Source organism: Aotus nancymaae, unplaced genomic scaffold (genome assembly GCF_030222135.1).
Source record: "Aotus nancymaae isolate 86718 unplaced genomic scaffold, 86718_ANA_hifiasm-v0.15.2.pri h1tg000057l, whole genome shotgun sequence".
NCBI lineage: Eukaryota > Metazoa > Chordata > Mammalia > Primates > Aotidae > Aotus > Aotus nancymaae.
The window spans coordinates 2,367,735-2,388,843 of NW_026988471.1; the positions used below are offsets into that span (position 1 = coordinate 2,367,735).

At 51.2% G+C, this 21,109-nt stretch overlaps 1 non-coding gene across 1 annotated transcript; it reads right to left on the bottom strand.

Annotated features, from left to right (window-relative positions):
- Positions 1-970: 970 nt before the first annotated feature.
- LOC135269844 (5S ribosomal RNA) lies at positions 971-1,089 on the bottom strand. The gene has a single exon (XR_010338094.1). It is a non-coding gene; the product is annotated as a 5S ribosomal RNA (ribosomal RNA).
- Between the last annotated feature and the right edge of the window lie 20,020 nt (positions 1,090-21,109).

A 21,109-nucleotide genomic window follows, 5' to 3' on the forward strand; every position in this document is an offset into this window, starting at 1 on the left:
GCTGCACTCCACGTCTATGGATGGATAGGTCCTACGTTCCTTTTCATGTCTCAATACACTCAGGAGAAAGTCATAAAATGAACAGAATAAAATTTAACACCCCCAATGTTCTAAGTAAGATATGGGCATTATAGGAAAGGCAGAGAATACAACAAAACAAACAAAAGAAAAATAAAGTGAATCAAGCATCTGCCAATCTGACTGCCACTGGGAAAGTTCTGGTATCTGTCCTTCCAGACGTTTCCCCTGAAAATATGTTCAGAGGAGTTTGTCCTTCTTACAAAAATGGTATCAGGCATGCAAACAAAGTCTTGCCTGCTTTCTTCCACCTAAAACATATTCACATCTAAACATATTTCTCTATCATATCTGTACATCCAACTAAAATCAAATGTTAATTAACTTTTATTTTAAAAAGAATTGTGGCTGCATTTGCACCTCTTTTAGGCAATGAGAAGCTATGACAAAATACAGTAACGAAGAAGGATTGCAGCTTCTGAGTGTGGCTCTTGGGGACAGAGGAAAGCAAGAAGCACAGATGCGGCTGAAGTCAGAGGCCACCTGCAAGGTCACGTGGCCCGGCCCCCACTGTACTGCAGACGACGCTGGGCCCCAGAAGGTGAAGGGTGGGCCGAGGTCACTGAGGGTGGCTGAGTAACGGCAAAGCCAACCCCAAAGCTTAGCCTCCGATCTCCGGCTCCATGAGGAACGAGGCTCTTCCTCTCCATACGAGAAGAAACCTAGCGAAGTGTGGCCTCAGTGCTAAGAGGCTTTCTGCTGCCTTCAGAGGCTCATCTCCACCTGCCCACCGGGACCCATGCCTGACCCCTGCAGAAAACAGGTCACCTTCACATGTAGGTATTAAGTGGCAGAGAATTGAACTACTTCAGCGGAGCGCAGTCACAAAACCATAAGAATTTATGGAGAAAAGGATTTAGTGCAATCTTTTTTTCTTTCTTTCTTTTTTTAAAGCCTACAGCACCCCGTATTCCCAGGCGGTCTCCCATCCAAGTACTAACCAGGCCCAACCCTGCTTAGCTTCCGAGATCAGACGAGATCAGGTGCATTCAGGGTGGTGTAGCCATAGACTCCAGTACAATCTTTTGAGATGAGGAATTTTGAGGCCAGATAGTTCTATCAACTTGCCCAGGTCACAGTTGGCATCAGAACTGTGACTCTCAGACCCAGGTGTCCTGATGTCAGCTGCTTTCTGTTACCAGGAAACAAAGGCTGACATTTCCCTCTGTCCCTGCACCAGCATTTCCATCCTCCAGGAAGACTATCAGAAGGTGATCCTGACCAGTTTCCTCAAAACTCTGACAGAATGCCTTCCAGAAACCTTTTAACAGTTTAGCAGTCTGTCAACTTGTCAAAATTCTACTGTAGGCATCAACAACCAATGTCTGTAACAATGTACACTCTGCTGATACAAGTCTTTCTTTTTTTTTTCCTTTTTTTTTTTTTTGGAGACAGAGTTTCACTCTTGTTGCCCAGGCTGGAGTGCAATGGAGTGACCTTGGCTCACCACAACTACCGCCTCCCAGGTTCAAGCAATTCTCCTGCCTCAGCCTCCTGAGTAGCTGGGACTACAGGCACGTACCACCACACCCAGCTGATTTTTGTATTTTTAGTAGAGACAGGGTTTTACCATGTTGACCAGGATGGTCTCAATCTCTTGACCACGTGATCTGCCTGCCTCAGACTCCCAGAGTGCTGGGATTATAGGTGTGAGCCACTGCACTCGGCTCTTTCTTTACATAAACACAGGTCTAAGCTATATAATCAATGTTTCAAAGCTAAAAGGAATTAGCCGAAAATGTTGCCTAGATGACATGAGAAAACGAAGAAAAGTCATGCTCTTTCATCCCAAGGTGTTGAAACAAAAGGACTCATTTTCCCCAAGCACAGCAGCTACGACACCGTGGTCCATGCTACAATGTCAACACTTGTCCCTCCAAAACTCAAGTTGGAATCTAATGCCCACAGGGCAGTACCAAGAGGCGGGGAATTTAAGAGTTGACCGGGTCATGAGGGCCCTGCCTTCCTGAATGGACCAGCCTCTCGTGGACTGATGGATAGATGGATTAACGGGCTATCATGGGAGTAGGACTGGTGGCTTTATAAAAAGAAAAGAGGCCTGAGCATGAGAGCACGCCCAACCTCCCTGCCATGGGACACCCTGGGCTGCCTCTGGACTCCTCGGAGAGTCTCCACAGCAAAAAGGCTCTCACCTGGCGTGGCCTCTCAACCTGGAATTCTCAGCCTCTGTAATCTTAAGAAATAAATTCATTTTCTTCATAAACTACTTGGTTTCATGTAGTTCGCTTGAAAGTTTGCTACAAGCAACCGAATAAGAACTAAGATGGGCCAATCCGCTAGACAAGAAGCCCAATCCTTGATAAACTCTGTCTTGCAAACGGTGCTCAGCGAGCAGCTTTGATGGCCAGGATGTGGCCACTGTGTCACCTAACTCAGAGCAAAGCAAGAGGGAGCTTCAAACACGACCTGCAGAAGCACAGCAAATGACAAAGCCGAAAACATTACAAGTTCTCCCTTCAGTGGAGCCCGTAAACTCCTACACAGCGGATGGCTCGAGCCACAGTGAAAGCAAACCACATCCCAGGCAGGGAACGGACCGCAGGGCGGGCCCTGAGGAAGCCACGTGGCTGAGCGGGACGGACCTCGCTCTTCTCCTCACCCTGCCCTTCCTCCAGCACTGGGTTCACAGCCTTCATGCCTCTCCCTAGTCTCTCAACTCCCCACCAGCCAACCGTCGATATTACAAACTCCGGCAAGCCATTATTTTCCTTATTCTGTTTCTCACAGTTGTTTTTCTGGTGTTATTGGCAAAACTCTTAGTAATGAAACCACATCTTATAACTGATCAACACTGCATCTCATATGCAGTGCCGGTGACCTAATGAATATCCCTGATTGGCTGATGCATGTCACTAAACCTTCTGGGGATTCAATGGTGTGAAGACCTCCTCAAAATCAAATAGGAAGCCATTCATTTTGCTTGCAAAATGCCTCAATGCCATACGGTACCCAAAACTTGAGATTCTGGGGCCCACTCCTTGGACTCCTTCTGTCCTTCTAAACCTTTTATTTTAAAAAGATGCTCTCTTTTGGAGTAACTAGCGTGGTTAACATTAGTGCTGTCTGCTCAGTATTCTTTCTCTGGAGAAAGGCTTCTCCTCCAGCCTATAACAACTCCACCCATCCGTGTGGTCGGGGTTTGGCCACCCTGACCCTCACCCCCACTCCCACCACCTCCCGCCTTGGGCATGTGTTTTCATGGCAAGCTTGGGACTCAGTCAGCCAATTAGTGAGCTTCATCTTAGGAATTTGGGCAGATCTGAAAGTGAAAGGCTGTCCCTTTTCTCTTGAGATCGCTCTAGGCTCAAGGGACATGTGGGAGCCAGTAGCCATCTTACTGCCACTTGGAGAAGCTTGTTCAAGAATAAAGCCAAGCAGAGGTGAACACACCCACCAGATGGGAAGGGGGAGGGATTCGAGGAGAGCATCTGGCACCAGCTGTCCCCGGAGCCCACGTTCCCCCTCAGGCTTCCTGGAGTTTTCTTAAGCTTAGGTGAAAGGGGTCACATAAACTGTCAAAAGAGTTTTGACAAATGCAGGTGCTCAGTGCTTCAAATAAACTGGACACCTGAGATTATCAGAAAGACTCGTGTCTTCCAGGATGCAACGCCTGAAAAATTAGCAGCCCATGCCAACAGCGTTCTCCAGTAGGCCCTGTATACAGCAAGCATCAACAAGTGACCATGTTCAGGAGAATAAAATCGTGAGGACATCCTTAAGTGGGGGTTCGACGCTGTGTGAGGATTCCAGAATAGCTCTATTTTATTTAGTAAAACTGTAAGTATTCACATAAACATCATTTCAGTGAGAATTATTCTGCTGTTTCTTCTCCATCACCCAGTGAAATTGATTCTGTAATTGATAGAGTCTCATATGCAATGAATTTACAGCAAAGAAAATAGAATTAGCAGAACCAAGGTACAAGTGGTACTGATGACAAACTTCCTGGGGAACATCGCCGGGTCCACGGGATCCACAGGGCACAACCTCCCAGGCTGGGAGCAAGGGAGGGTCATGGTTCCCACCTGCACGTCCTTGTCCTGGCCATGAGACTCCCCTACAAAGCCAGGACTGCACTACGATCCAGGCACCAGGTCAATGAGGGTGCTGCCCCTCCGGCCTGCCATGTAACCTTCCACAGATGGAACTGAAAAGAAACCCCAAGTGAAGTGCCTGGCAAACCTGTCACACTCAACAGTGTCTTGGTTTCTTTGCCATTTTCTCAATAACAAAAATGGCCTCCATTTGCTGAGCATGTATTATGAAGCAAACAACCGGCAAAGTATGTCACCTGCTTTATATAATTTAGTCCTCGTAACACCTGGGAGGAGGAGCCCAGGTGGTGGGAGGAGCCAGGCAGGGGGAACATCTGGAGGAGGAGCCCAGGTGACACGAGAAGTGAGCAGCATGCACAGCTGGGGAGAGGGGTTCAGGTGAGGAGCCCTGTCTGCTCTTTCTCTTGCGCCGATCACTCTCTTCTCAGCTTTAACCCCATGAGGAGGAAGAAAGGTAGGAAGGAGGGAGGGAGGTAGGAAGGAGGGAGGGAGGTAGGAAGGAGGGAGGGAGGGAGGAAGGAGGGAGGGAGGAGGGAGGGAGGGAGGAAGGAGGGAGGGAGGTAGGAGGGAGGGAGGAGGGAGGGAGGAGGGAGGGAGGTAGGAAGGAGGGAGGGAGGTAGGAGGGAGGGAGGGAGGTAGGAGGGAGGGAGGAGGGACGGAGGTAGGAAGGAGGGAGGGAGGGAGGAAGGAGGGAGGGAGGAGGGAGGGAGGTAGGAAGGAGGGAGGGAGGAAGGAGGGAGGGAGGAGGGAGGGAGGTAGGAAGGAGGGAGGGAGGTAGGAGGGAGGGAGGGAGGTAGGAGGGAGGGAGGAGGGACGGAGGTAGGAAGGAGGGAGGGAGGGAGGAAGGAGGGAGGGAGGAGGGAGGGAGGTAGGAAGGAGGGAGGGAGGAAGGAGGGAGGGAGGAGGGAGGGAGGTAGGAAGGAGGGAGGGAGGTAGGAGGGAGGGAGGGAGGTAGGAGGGAGGGAGGGAGGTAGGAGGTGGGGGGAGGGAGGGAGGTAGGAAGGAGGGAGGGAGGAAGGAGGGAGGGAGGAAGGAGGGAGGGAGGGAGGAGGGAGGGAGGGAGGGAGGAAGGACATAAGTTTGTAATAGTCCCACATGCTAATGGAATTGATATTTATGTAAACAAAAATATATGTGCAATGAAATTAATGATTTTACTAATGCCAGTGTTACTAGTACCAATACCAGTATCGTGGTAAACACTTACATCACCTGACTGTAGAAAGAGAAAAAAGTCACCTTCAGAAAATGAATTGGGAAAATTGTCCTTACGTGCCTCCTATTTTACTATATAACATTTGGTCCCCGATTTGTCATGCGCTTTGGGAACATTATCTATCCAGTATGACTTAGAACATCCACTTGATAAATTATGCCTCTCTAGAAACACAGAGAGAAACAGGAACGGAACAGGCCAGAACAGAGCCTCCTGTGTTCAGAAGGCTCCATACTTGGTCTAAGGATCCGCTGTCACATTTTGAAATCCTTAGTAATTTTTTTTTCTAAAAATTACTATATTTCCATTTGTACCAGGCCCACAGATTGGGTCTTTAGGAAATGGGAAGGAACACTTAAAATTTGTATTCATGAGGCCGGGCGCAGTGACTCATGCCTGTAATCCCAGCACTTTGGGAGGCTGAGATGGTTGGATCACAAGGTCAGGAGTTCGAGACCAGCATGACGAACATGGTGAAACCCTGTCTCTACTAGAAATACAAAAAATTAGCTGGGCGTGGTGGTGTGTGCCTGCAGTCCCAGCTACTCAGGAAGCTGAGACAGGAGAATTGCTTCAACCAGGGAGGCAGAGATTGCAGTGAGCTGAGATCACGCCACTGCACTCCAGCCTGGGCGATAGAGACAGACGCTGTCTCAAAAAAAAAAATTGTATTCATGAAAAAACAATACACTCAGCCGAATGAAATGGGAGTGAGTCCCACTCAGCCTGGTCCCCAGGTCCTTCAGCAATGCCATAGCCTCCAGCCCAGGGTGCGAGGACGCGCCTTCCCCAGCGCTGCTGGAGCTCACAGAGACACCTGCTCTTCCCAAGTGGGGAAACTGCCTCTCACTGTGGGATGTTAATGCCAGGGACCCTGCAGCTCATGTGCTCCGATGAGTGTAAATCTGGCTGAAAGAGAACAAATTATTTCCTGATAAACATTATCATCTAGCTAATAAATTACTTCTGCTCCTGAAACTAGAGGAAGAGAGAGAGAGAGAAGGGTTAAAAACAATAATAATAAAAGGTGTTTCTTGGGTTGCGAAAAGGAGGCACCCCTGATGTAGCTCTGCTCCTCCGCAGAAGAGAAGCGGAAAGCAGCTCTGTTGCTGCAGAGGCAGCTTAGCAGGTAGCAGGTGGAGGTGGGGGCGTCCTCCCCGCTGGAACCTCAGAAACAGTGACCTGGTCTCTGCCGATCCCAGGTGGGGCGCTGTGCTCACTCCACAGTGAGCGCTCCCAGCACCACCCCAGCGTGGCGTAGCTGGGGTTTAAACCAAACAGTGGTTTAAAATAACAACCATTGTGGGGAAACAAAGAACACTTATACACTGTTGGTGGGCGTGTAAATTAGTTCAGCCACTGTGGAAGACAGTGTGGCGATTCCTCATAGACCTAAGGACAGAAACACCATTCAACCCAGCAATCCAATTACTGGCTATATACCCAAAGGAATATAAATCATTCTATCATAAAGACACACGTGTGTGTATGTTCACTGCAGCACTGTCCACGATAGCAGAGACACGGAATCAGTCTAGTGCCCATCAATAGTGGATCACATAAAGAAAATGTGGCACGTATACACTATGAAATACTATGCAGCCTTAAAAAAGGAATGAGATCATGTCCTTTGCAGGGACATGGATGAAACCGGAGATCATTATCCTTGGCAGACTAACTCAGGAACAGAAAACTAAATGCTGCATGTTCTCACTTAAAAGTGGGAGCTAAATGATGGGAACACATGGACACGTGGAGGACGAACAATACATGTGGGGGCCTGTCAGAGGGCGGGAGGAGGGAAAGGATTGGGGAAAATAACTAATGGTTACTAGGCTTACCACCTGGGTGACGAAATGGTCTGTACAGCAAACCCCCATGACATAAGCTTACCTATGTAACAAACCTACACTTGTAGCCCTGAACTTAAAATAAACATTTTTTAAAAGGCAATGAAAGCAGAAAAAAAAATGCCAAGGCCATCGAAAAAAATAAAAATAAAAACAAATCACAGTCATTTATTCTTGTTCATAGTCTAGCGCCCAAAGGGCAGGTGCACCGCGCTTGGCTGGACATGCCCATGCACCTGAGATTACCGTCCTGGCCTGGACGGAGGACTCGGCTCTCCTCCCCTTGCCTCCCAGTTCCCTCAGCAGGCACAAGCACCTTTTCCATCCTCGGTGGACATCAAGATTGTCCCTGTCCTGTCAGCAAAGCAAGTCCTGTGGCCACACCCAGTGTCAGAGTAGGACAAGTTGCCCGAGGGGAGAGTTGCAGGATGGTTTGGGAAATGGGAGCATCCTGCTGCATCATGGAGGCAGAACTGATGAAGACAAGTCCCGTGTGCCTTTCCCACTGGGCCGTCAAGCACGCAGAACTCTGAGAGAAAAAGATCTGAGGGGAACAGACACCTCTGAAGAGAAGGACGCACCAGGATCGTGCAACGGAGCGAAGCCACACAGAGAAGACACACACAAGCATTCCCTCCATGTCTGGGACTTCATTTCACTAGCTGTAGCGAAGGGGTTATGTACATCTGGCCTGCATTTCGATGATAAGGTGTTATTATACAGATGAAATGCCAATGTGTACACAGCTATACCAGATGCTTTCATTTGCTTAATTGTTAAGAAAACACACTCTGGAGTCAGGCTGCTGGGTTTAGATCTCAGCTCCAACAGTTGCTGGCTTAGAGACTTTGGCCAATTTATTTAAACTTCCCTGTACTTCATATTCCTCATCTGTAAAATGGAGGTAAGACTCTACCCACCTCAAAGGTGAAAGCAAAGCTGAAAGACTACATGAAACATGCTTATCACAGTGCCTCCCACAGAGTAAGGGGTCAGAAAGTATCGGTATTATTACTAGTGATCTGATGAAAAAGATGGTGATGATGATGGTGGTGGCAATGATGGTGGTGATGATGGTGATGATGATGGTGGTGGTGATGGTGGTGATGGTGGTGGTGGCAATGATGGTGGTGATGGTGATGGTGATGATGGTGATGATGATGGTGGTGGTGATGATGGTGATGGTGGTGGTGGCAATGATGGTGGTGATGGTGATGGTGATGATGATGATGGTGGTGGTGGTGATGGTGGTGATGATGATGATGGTGGTGGTGATGGTGGTGATGATGATGCTGGTGGTGATGATGGTGGTGGTGGTGGTGGCAATGATGGTGATGGTGGTGGTGGCAATGATGGTGGTGATGGTGGTGGCGATGATGGTGGTGATGATGATGATGATGGTGGTGGCCGTGATGGTGGTGATGATGCTGGTGGTGATGATGGTGGTGGTGGTGGTGGCAATGATGGTGGTGATGGTGATGGTGGTGGTGACGATGGTGCTGGTGATGGTGGTGATGGTGGTGATGATGATGCTGGTGGTGATGGTGGTGGTGGCAATGATGGTGGTGATGGTGATGGTGATGGTGATGGTGATGGTTATGATAATGATGAAGACAAGGATTATGGTGATGGTGATAGTGATGGTGATGGTGATGATGATGATGGTGGTGGTGGTGGTGGTGGTGGTGGCAATGATGGTGGTGATGATGATGATGGTGGTGGTGGTGATGGTGGTGATGATGATGCTGGTGGTGATGATGGTGGTGGTGATGGTGGTGATGATGATGCTGGTGGTGATGATGGTGGTGGTGGTGGTGGCAATGATGGTGATGGTGGTGGTGGCAATGATGGTGGTGATGGTGGTGGCGATGATGGTGGTGATGATGATGATGATGGTGGTGGCCGTGATGGTGGTGATGATGCTGGTGGTGATGATGGTGGTGGTGGTGGTGGCAATGATGGTGGTGATGGTGATGGTGGTGGTGACGATGGTGCTGGTGATGGTGGTGATGGTGGTGATGATGATGCTGGTGGTGATGGTGGTGGTGGCAATGATGGTGGTGATGGTGATGGTGATGGTGATGGTGATGGTTATGATAATGATGAAGACAAGGATTATGGTGATGGTGATAGTGATGGTGATGGTGATGATGATGATGGTGGTGGTGGTGGTGGTGGTGGTGGCAATGATGGTGGTGATGATGATGATGGTGGTGGTGGTGATGGTGGTGATGATGATGCTGGTGGTGATGATGGTGGTGGTGGTGGTGGTGGTGGTGGTGGCAATGATGGTGGTGATGATGCTGGTGGTGATGATGATGCTGGTGGTGATGATGGTGGTGGTGGTGGTGGCAATGATGGTGGTGATGGTGATGGTGATGGTGATGGTGATGGTTATGATAATGATGAAGACAAGGATTATGGTGATGGTGATAGTGATGGTGATGGTGATGATGATGATGGTGGTGGTGGTGGTGGTGGTGGCAATGATGGTGGTGATGATGATGATGGTGGTGGTGGTGATGGTGGTGATGATGATGCTGGTGGTGATGATGGTGGTGGCGATGATGATGGTGGTGGTGGTGATAATGGTGACGGTACTGATGTTACTATGTCATTCTTCCCACCCTAATTTCCTTACCCTTCACCTCTGCTTTTGAAAATTCTGTTTATAGTAACTCCAATTTTTAGAATGTTCCAATGAGTTTTCTATAAAGAATGTGTATGCACACCTTTCTATTCTCAGCAGGAGTGCAACACCACTAATTAATGGGCAAAGGATTCGAAAATACTTATCATTTCATCAGTGAAAAAAGATATTAAAAGTTAAAACATACCATCTCAGCAGAGAGGCTCAGCCAGCAATCTCAAATTAAAGAGACGGGGCTTGGAAGATATAAGATGACAGGCTTTCTGATTTTGAACATGGTGAATTATTGTTAGTGATAATCATATATAGATTTGAAGCCTCTAAAATAGAAAATATAAATCATATTACCCATGATCACAAACAATAGGAGAACTTTTAAGAGCATTTTACACAGTTGCCTTCCTTTTAATGTAAGATAATAGGGTTCTCCTACCGCAACACATGGCTTGACAAACACAACACACACTTGGAAGAAATTCACTTTTCTGAAAACTTTCTATTGTTAATGGTTTAGTTTCTATGGAATATTTGAAGCCAGTAACTAGTATTTTACTTTGTTGCTTCCATATAGTAACAGAATTTATACCAGAAAACAGAGAGGAATTTGCATACTGTCATACCTGCATCAGCCAGACTGTTCTGCACATAAAACCTGCAGTCCTAGTGGTGCGGATCACATTGGCTGCAGAGGCATCTAAACGCTTCATCGTGGGGCCGACCTGGGCTATGAAAAGAAGCAAAATTTGCTAAAAATAATAATAATAATGATTTGAGGAGAAATCTTAGGCAAAAAAACAAAGCAGCTAAGTTAGGTGTTGGCACCTCTCCCGCCCTGAGCATTCATTCAACAAACGTTTCCCGGGTCCACGTTCGGGAGCCAGATGCTCCAGTCACTCCCGGGAGGCCCCGATGAGAAGTGCCCTGCTCAAACTTTCAGGGTCCCGCTCTAGAGAGGAAAGCAGGCCGCCCAGGCCGCAGCAGCACGCGGGGGCCACGTGGGCGCGGAACGGTCCCCGGAAGCTGTGTGCAGGCTCCTCCGCCCTGTGGGAAGCCCTTTCGAGCCAGGAATTCCGCCTGACCTCCATTCCCTACGGTGCCCCGGCATTCTCTCAACACAGAACAGAGTGAGCTTCAAACGCCCACCCGGAGGGAAACGGAAACGTTATCTGGAAATCTGCTAGAGATAGAAAACATGATTTCCTCCCCAACCTCCTAAATCTAGATCCTCAAAGGAGTGAAAACACGCCTCTCCCAGAAACAAACAAAGGAGAACAGCACCGCCTGGAATGCTGTTCATCCTGCCAGGCAGGATCTTAGCAGGAGACGCAGGGCGCCTTCCACAGTGGCGGTGAAGGGGCCGCGTCAGAGACATGTCCCCAGCGGAGTGCAAGGAACAGAGCAGGATGATGAGGCACCCGGCGGTGGCAGCGGCCCTGCTCACGGGGCAAGGGGAGAGACCGTGGCCGGGGAGAAGGCTGTGGCCCTCCCACTCCATGGGGAAGCCTGGCCGGAAGAAGCTGAGAGCACACGTGCCCACCCATCTCCTCCTGCTCGGCAGCCTCCGAGGAGGCCAAGGGGCAACACTGGTCCCCTCCATGGACATCAGCCTCCCCGGCACCCAGCAGAGCGAGGAGCTACACGGCAGACCCGAGCAGGGAAGCGAGAAGCTTCTGCCCAGTCATAAGTTAGCAATTCTCAAAATATAGAGTTTCTGCTCTATGCCAAATACTAGGCATGGTGGTGGAGGCAAGAAACGTGCCAGGAGCCCCTGCAGCCTCGAGGAGCCCATAGCCCAGGCGCGAGGATCTGACTGTGGCCAGGCACGGCTGCAGCTCTCCCCAGCAGCTCCTCGGCCGTCGTCAGACGGAGTGTGGGTGAGGACGGAGCACAGGATGCTCAGAGCAGCATCATCAATCACTGCCCTCCCTCCGTGAACCAGCCAGGCCTGTGTTCAGCTGCTATTTATCTTCCTCACCTGGAGACTGTGGTGTGTCCCCGGATGTTTCCTTGGTGTGTGGGTGTGTTTCATGGGGGAGATAACAATGAATATCAAGAGAGTTGAATTATTTTCTACAAATAATTTACAGGCATCCTCTGATCCAGTGGCTTTATTGACTTGACATTTATTTGCTAAAATATTTAAATGGGCCAAAGAGATGGATGAGCAGCGGAAAGGCATCCTCAGATCCGCGGCTTTGATGTCCTGCGTGCTTTTTCAACACCAGTCGGAGAAGGGATTCTTTTTCTTTCAGGAAAGAAAATGAAGTATTAAAAATGCGGCAAGGAGAGAGAGGGAGGCGAGCGGGTGAGTGAGGGAAAGAAGAGAGCAGGCACTCCGGGCTCAGAAGCTGGTGCGGCCCGTTTCCAGGCCCCTGTGGGAGAAGAAGGGCAAACCAGGTTCGGGGTTAAATCAATCTAAGGAAGGGTGAGAATCAACTGAGAATCGGCTTTTGTCTTTTCCCGAAGAACTGCTCATCTCCACTCAAAATGGCCTCAGCGCTCCTGGGTGCTCCCTGCCTGCCTGGCCTGGGTGCTCCCCATCTGCCTGGCCTGGGCTCCCCGCCCACCTGGCCTGGCCTGGGTGCTCCCCGCCCGCCTGGCCTGGGCTTCCATCTACTCTCCACAGGCAGCAGGGCCTGCAGCGTGGAATCCCAGAAAAGAGGAGGATAAAGAAATCAAATGTTGCTCATGAAAAAGGAATGTACGAGTTCCCATGATGGTGACCCTGGTGATGTAGTGTGAGAAAGGAAAGAATAATTGGTTTAGAGAAAGGCATATTTGTTCCAACATTTTTTCTATTAGCCCAAACCCTTATATTAGTTAACTGTAAGCACAATTGGATCCCATGACAAACAAGCCATTTGTCACTGTAAGGATAATGTTTCTTGGGGACATGGAAGGCAATTTTAAAAAGTAATAAAGTATTTAAAGGGGAATTGTCAGGTCAGAAATTAGACTTTTAGAAAAATGTCTCTATTTCTTTATTCTACCTTAAAGTATCGAGACCATATAAAAATCACCGGTATGTCTACATCTCTGTTTTAGAAATTTTTCCACTTCTCCTGTTGTGGTCAGTAAACCTCTGTCCTTGAGAAGGGACTAGAAATGGATGCACTGACCAGGCCCAGTCCTGCTGACACCTGAGGACAGCTGAGGAAGCCTCCATCAGGACGACCACTGACCGAGGCCTGCAGGAGGCCCCAGGCCTTCCGTGCCCACGAGTCCAGCACACATCACAGACGTTCGTCGGGACCCTCCACTGTAAATGACAGAAACAACTTGAACTGGAATTGCATTGATTCCTAGAAGCAAACTGCTGAAAAGATAGAAAGGCTGAACCAAGCTCCACCGTTGACAAAGGTCAAGGTCAAGGTCAGGCGTGTGACCTTGGGCAAGTTAGCTGAACTTCTCTAGGTCTAGATCCCAAATTTACAAAAAATATGGGCAGCCTTGTTGGGAGAATCAAGTGAAAACTACAGCGCTGTGCTCTAAAGCATAAAGTGCTTCGCCACATAAAACATTATTTCACATCATTCATGCATTATGACCATTACTTTCATAAACATACATCACTGGCGAGGGGGACAAAATACATCGAATACATTTGTGAGGGCCTACTCAGCGCAGACAGAACATTTGTGAGGGCCTACTCAGCGCAGACAGAACGTTTGTGAGGGCCTACTCAGCGCAGACAGAACGTTTGTGAGGGCCTACTCAGCGCAGACAGAACGTTTGTGAGGGCCTACTCAGCGCAGACAGAACGTTTGTGAGGGCCTACTCAGCGCAGACAGAACGTTTGTGAGGGCCTACTCAGCGCAGACAGAACGTTTGTGAGGGCCTACTCAGCGCAGACAGAACGTTTGTGAGGGCCTACTCAGCGCAGACAGAACGTTTGTGAGGGCCTACTCAGCGCAGACAGAACGTTTGTGAGGGCCTACTCAGCGCAGACAGAACGTTTGTGAGGGCCTACTCAGCGCAGACAGAACGTTTGTGAGGGCCCATTCAGCGCAGAGTGAACGGACTTAGAGAACAGCTGGAGGGAACAGGCCGAGGGGTGAAGCGGACCTTGTCCCATACCTGGCTAAGGTGTGTCATTGCTGCAAACTTGGGCACATTTCTTAATCCCTCTCGTTTCCTTCATCGGTGAAGTAGGAATAATAATACCTATCCTATAGGGCCACTGGGCGGATAAGCTGAAACGGTGCGTAAGATGGTAGCTGACATTACTACTGAGAAATAGCTCAGGCTCAGCCTTGAATTCAATGATGTGGCTTTGAGCAAATGTCTTCAGTCCTCTGTTCTGCTGCAAAATGTGGCTCACATGAGATAATGCAGGTGAAATTAGCAATACAGAGCAGGCCTGTGTCAAGCAAGGGCTCCCCCTTCCCCTGGAGAGCCACGTTTTCAAGTCTCTCTGTGGTGTTGAGAAATGCCCTGGATTGCACAGCAAGAAGCTGGGTTTGCCCTGCCTCTGTCTCCACCAGCAAGAAAGTGCCCCCAGCGCGGCCCTGAAGATCCCGAGGCCTGGGCTCTGCATCTCCCAGGTGGATGGGGTTGGAGGACGTTCATGCTGCAGAATCTTCTAGCTCAGGAGAGCCTCTGGCTCTGTGCACTCGGGTCGGAGACGTGTAGGAGCAATCGCTTCTTGTTCTTCCATCACCTGTCCCCTCTGGAAGATGAAGATTATGTGCTGCCTGTGAAATCCAGAAATCACCTTCCTGCAGCACACTCAGGGGAGCCTTCTCCCAGAACGACTTTAGGGGAGGCATCCTCACGGTCAGGTCCTCACTGCATCTGAAGCTCCGAAAACGGGAAGATTAAAGACAGATGCAACCCCGTCATATTAGGCGTTGAAGTCAACTTACAAGGAATGTGAGGTGATCTGAGCCCCAGGACAGCCCCTGTGTGCTTTAGAAGGGCAGCTGGAGATCACACTGCAAAACCCAAGCCTCTCCACCAGCCTCCAGCCCTAAGTCCTAGACAGCTCCCCTCATAGCTGACACATCCAGGGGACCCATTAGAACTCCCACAAGAGTTAACGTACACACTGAGGGGCCTTGTGTCCCCAAAGTCGAGGGTCCTGAGAAGGCCACACAGACCTCAAGGAGAGGGCCAGCTGGGGCCAGAGGCTAGCTCAGCCAAGACACCATCCCTGAGGCCGACAGGCAGCTGCCGAGAGCTGAGGAGGGGACAGCGAGAAATCTGAAAAACTGAACAATAGAGAATATCAGCCAACCGAGAAAGGATTGTCAGGCAGGAAACGTGCTCCACGGAGCCTCTGGGAGGCGTGAGTCCCTGGACGGCACTTGCCACACCGAGGTGCTGGAGTCCTGCATCATCCCCAGGTGGAAGCATCACTGCCCACCCCCCACCTTTTATTGAGCCAGGATCTCACTCTGTCACCCAGCCTCAGAGTGCAGTGGTGCCATCTCGGCTCACTGCAACCTCCACCTTCTGGGTTCAAACAATTCTCCCACCTCAGCCTCCCAAGTAGCTAGGACTACAGGCATGCACCACCATGCCTGGCTAATTTTTGTATTTTTGGGTAGAGACAGGGTTTTACCATGTTGGCCAGGCTGGACTTGAACTCCTGACCTCAAGTGATCTGCCTGCCTCAGCCTTCCAAAATGCTGGGATTGCAGGTGTGAGCCACTGCATCTGGCCACTGTCCCCATTTTAAAGACAAGGAGGCTAAGACTCAGTGAGATGGCTTGCCTGGGGTCACAATCAGTGGGCGAAGTGAGCCAAGACTTGGACTCACGCCAAGTCTGCCTCCCATTGAAGCTAATCTCCACTAACCACTCACCGGTTGGGCCAAGTGCTTGATTTTAACCTACTTCCTGGGATACCATTTTTTAATTACAGATTCCTAAAAATTTCCAAACAACCCATGGGTGCCTGCAGCAAATTGTTGGCATCTCCCTATAAAAACATCATCCTGATGAGGCACCAACCCCACCAATCAGGAGCAGAAACTGGGCTTCCTAGGTCGGGGGGCTCTTCTGACCACAGGGCGCCCAGATGTCACAAAGCTGAATGGACGCAGTGTGACACTGAGACGAGGAGTGCACAGACGTGGACTCATTCCCAGGGTCACAGGTGGCGGCTTCGGGTAAGACGCTGCCCCGCCCTGAGCTCTGTCCCAGGGAGATGAGGAGTGCGCAGATGTGGACTCATTCCCAGAGTCACAGGTGGTGGCTTCGGGTAAGACGCTTCCCTGCCCTGAGCTCTGTCCCAGTTAGATGAGGAGTGCACAGATGTGGACTCATTCCCAGGGTCACAGGTGGTGGCTTCGGGTAAGACGCTGGCCCGCCCTGAGCTCTGTCCCAGTTAGATGAGGAGTGCACAGATGTGGACTCATTCCCAGGGTCACAGGTGGTGGCTTCGGGTAAGACTCTGGCCCGCCCTGAGCTCTGTCTCAGCTGCACTCACCATGCCAGGTGTGCTGGGGGCCGTGCAGTGGTGCAAGCCACTGTGCAGAAAACCAGAGGGAATTGTTTATTAGGCACATCATGATGGTAAAATTTTATTATAATTTCAATTATTCTGGCTAATGAATACATGTCGTTCCAAATAAATGACTCCCATTGTGTGGACTGGGATGGCGAGAGACTGAGAGTTTGGTTCAGTAGCTCAGGATCACAGCGCTGCTTCCTGTGAGAGCCAGAAATTTCCAAGACTTTAGTCCCAAATGCAAGGTGTTTCCCGCTTAGGGCCTGGCCTGGCTCTTGGCCTGACTCACTGGGTAGCTCCTCTCATCCCTCCGCCCAGGCAGCCTGGCCCGGCCATTACCCCCGCCATGCCCCAGGCTCCCTGCTGCAGGTCTCCAGTCATCTAGAAAGACACATCTCCACCCACCCACCCCCAGAATAGACCACCCATCCATGAGGACCCTGACAAATGCCCCTGACTTCCCGAAGAGAAGCTGATGAACTCCAGTGACCCGTCTCGAGGTGTCTTCACTAGCTTCAAACTCCTGGGGTGCTCGCACGCATGTCACCTCCATGGCTGTGAGTCTTTGGGCTCCAGTCCTCTGAAATACCCCATATGAGGCACACACGTTGCCTTTGACAGTGCCCCATACATACCAGTGAGGTGATGAACAGATCAGAGAAAGCATAGGTATGTGTGTTCAGGTCAACCAAGAATGTCTGACAACCTACACACCACCAGCCAGCCCACACAGGACAATAGTGAAATGAGCCTGACACAGAAAGTCAAAAAGGAGAGCTGATTATTCAATACCAAGAAAATAGTTTTTAAAAATACTGTGAGACAATAACGAAGACATGGAATCAACCCAAATGCCATCAATGGTGGACTGGATAAAGAAAATGTGGTACATAGACACCATGGAATACTATGCAGCCATGAAAAGGAGCGAGATCATATCCTTTGCAGGGATGTGGATGGTGCTGAAAGCCATTATCCTCGGCAAACAAAGCAGGAACAGAAAACCAAACACCGAATATTCTCACTTATAAATGGAAGCGGGCGGAATGATGAGAACACACGGACACATGGGGAAGAACAGCATACACCAGGGCCTGTTGGTGGGGCCTGGGGGAGGGAGGGCATCAGGAAGAATCGCTAAGAGACCCCTGTTGGTGGGGCCTGGGTGAGGGAGGGCATCAGGAAGAATCGCTAAGAGACCCCTGTTGGTGGGGCCTGGGGGAGGGAGGGCGTCAGGAAGAATCGCTAAGAGACCCCTGTTGGTGGGGCCTGGGGGATGGAGGGCGTCAGGAAGAATCGCTAAGAGACCCCTGTTGGTGGGGCCTGGGGAATGGAGGGCGTCAGGAAGAATCGCTAAGAGACCCCTGTTGGTGGGGCCTGGGGGAGGGAGGGCATCAGGAAGAATAGCTAAGAGACCCCTGTTGGTGGGGCCTGGGGGACGGAGGGCATCAGGAAGAATCGCTAAGAGACCCCTGTTGGTGGGGCCTGGGGGACGGAGGGCATCAGGAAGAATCGCTAAGAGACCCCTGTTGGTGGGGCCTGGGGGAGGGAGGGCATCAGGAAGAATCGCTAAGAGACCCCTGTTGGTGGGGCCTGGGGGACGGAGGGCATCAGGAAGAATCGCTAAGAGACCCCTGTTGGTGGGGCCTGGGGGACGGAGGGCATCAGGAAGAATCGCTAAGAGACCCCTGTTGGTGGGGCCTGGGGGACGGAGGGCATCAGGAAGAATCGCTAAGAGACCCCTGTTGGTGGGGCCTGGGGGAGGGAGGGCATCAGGAAGAATCGCTAAGAGACCCCTGTTGGTGGGGCCTGGGGGAGGGAGGGCATCAGGAAGAATCGCTAAGAGACCCCTGTTGGTGGGGCCTGGGGGACGGAGGGCATCAGGAAGAATCGCTAAGAGACCCCTGTTGGTGGGGCCTGGGGGAGGGAGGGCATCAGGAAGAATCGCTAAGAGACCCCTGTTGGTGGGGCCTGGGGGACGGAGGGCATCAGGAAGAATCGCTAAGAGACCCCTGTTGGTGGGGCCTGGGGGACGGAGGGCATCAGGAAGAATAGCTAAGAGACCCCTGTTGGTGGGGCCTGGGGGACGGAGGGCATCAGGAAGAATCGCTAAGAGACCCCTGTTGGTGGGGCCTGGGGGACGGAGGGCATCAGGAAGAATCGCTAAGAGACCCCTGTTGGTGGGGCCTGGGGGAGGGAGGGCATCAGGAAGAATCGCTAAGAGACCCCTGTTGGTGGGGCCTGGGGGACGGAGGGCATCAGGAAGAATCGCTAAGAGACCCCTGTTGGTGGGGCCTGGGGGAGGGAGGGCATCAGGAAGAATAGCTAAGAGACCCCTGTTGGTGGGGCCTGGGGGACGGAGGGCATCAGGAAGAATCGCTAAGAGACCCCTGTTGGTGGGGCCTGGGGGAGGGAGGGCATCAGGAAGAATCGCTAAGAGACCCCTGTTGGTGGGGCCTGGGGGAGGGAGGGCATCAGGAAGAATCGCTAAGAGACCCCTGTTGGTGGGGCCTGGGTGAGGGAGGGCATCAGGAAGAATCGCTAAGAGACCCCTGTTGGTGGGGCCTGGGGGAGGGAGGGCGTCAGGAAGAATCGCTAAGAGACCCCTGTTGGTGGGGCCTGGGGGATGGAGGGCGTCAGGAAGAATCGCTAAGAGACCCCTGTTGGTGGGGCCTGGGGGATGGAGGGCGTCAGGAAGAATCGCTAAGAGACCCCTGTTGGTGGGGCCTGGGGGAGGGAGGGCATCAGGAAGAATAGCTAAGAGACCCCTGTTGGTGGGGCCTGGGGGACGGAGGGCATCAGGAAGAATCGCTAAGAGACCCCTGTTGGTGGGGCCTGGGGGACGGAGGGCATCAGGAAGAATCGCTAAGAGACCCCTGTTGGTGGGGCCTGGGGGAGGGAGGGCATCAGGAAGAATCGCTAAGAGACCCCTGTTGGTGGGGCCTGGGGGACGGAGGGCATCAGGAAGAATCGCTAAGAGACCCCTGTTGGTGGGGCCTGGGGGATGGAGGGCGTCAGGAAGAATCGCTAAGAGACCCCTGTTGGTGGGGCCTGGGGGATGGAGGGCATCAGGAAGAATCGCTAAGAGACCCCTGTTGGTGGGGCCTGGGGGACGGAGGGCATCAGGAAGAATCGCTAAGAGACCCCTGTTGGTGGGGCCTGGGGAAGGGAGGGCGTCAGGAAGAATCGCTAAGAGACCCCTGTTGGTGGGGCCTGGGGGACGGAGGGCATCAGGAAGAATCGCTAAGAGACCCCTGTTGGTGGGGCCTGGGGGACGGAGGGCATCAGGAAGAATCGCTAAGAGACCCCTGTTGGTGGGGCCTGGGGGATGGAGGGCGTCAGGAAGAATAGCTAAGAGACCCCTGTTGGTGGGGCCTGGGGGATGGAGGGCGTCAGGAAGAATAGCTAAGAGACCCCTGTTGGTGGGGCCTGGGGGATGGAGGGCGTCAGGAAGAATAGCTAAGAGACCCCTGTTGGTGGGGCCTGGGGGAGGGAGGGCATCAGGAAGAATCGCTAAGAGACCCCTGTTGGTGGGGCCTGGGGGATGGAGGGCGTCAGGAAGAATAGCTAAGAGACCCCTGTTGGTGGGGCCTGGGGGAGGGAGGGCATCAGGAAGAATCGCTAAGAGACCCCTGTTGGTGGGGCCTGGGGGATGGAGGGCGTCAGGAAGAATAGCTAAGAGACCCCTGTTGGTGGGGCCTGGGGGAGGGAGGGCATCAGGAAGAATCGCTAATGAATGCTGGGCTTAATACCTAGGTGAGGGGTTGATCTGTGCAGCAAAGCACCGTGGCGCACGGTTACCTGTGTAACAAACCTGCACCTCCCGCACACACACCCAGAGCTTAAAAGTTAAAGAAAAAAACTACTATGAGAACAAAATACATCTTTTTTCTACGTTGCTTATTCCAAATGCTTTCTTTCCGTGTGTCTGGTGTAGGGGAGATACGCATATACATAAATGCACAACAAAAAGGCTGGAAATGCCGACCCCAAAATGTTCCTGGTGCGAACGGTTAATTGCTAGGCAGTTGAATTACGGTTTATTTCTATTTTCTTCTGTTTCCTTGCCTATGTTTTCTACATATTCTATAAAGGTGTGTATTACTTTTGCAATTAAACCGATTTTTTAAAGAGCCTATTCTATTAAATTTTTATCTTTAAGGGAGGTGGAAAGAACGGAGGAAAAAGAAATAGCGCGTGACCAAAGCATTTTCCCCAAGCTCCCAAGATTTCTCTGCATTTGGCCAAGCCGGAGCTTCGGAACGTCAGGCTGACTGATCAAAAACCACCATCCATTCTCACTCGGAGCCTTCCCTGTAAACACCAGCCAGGGACATCATCACCAGGGAAGCTGTGTCCTCAGACTTCCCGCTGTCTCTCTGCAGTGTCCCCACCTCTAGCTGCAAAGGAAAACACGCATGACACAGCCTTGCTGATTTAACCACAGCACCACCGCTGTGGGACTTGAAAGCGCTCACAGGCTCGTCAATAACCCTAATTTTTAAAACTTGAAAGCCTGGCATTCATCCTTGAAATGAATAGACATCTTCTTCCCATTTCCTCCAGAAAGACCTCTCTAAGCTCAGCGATACCTACACTAAAAAAGAACATAAATAATAAAAGTCAAACATTCCCCCAGCGTAGGGTCATGGGCTGCAATATAACAGAGTGGTTGAAAGCATACGTCTCGGAAGCAGGAAGACCCGGGCTCCCCACTGACCAGACATATTGGACTGTAGACAATTGACCGAATCCCACTACGCCTCGGTTTCCACCTCTGTCAAAT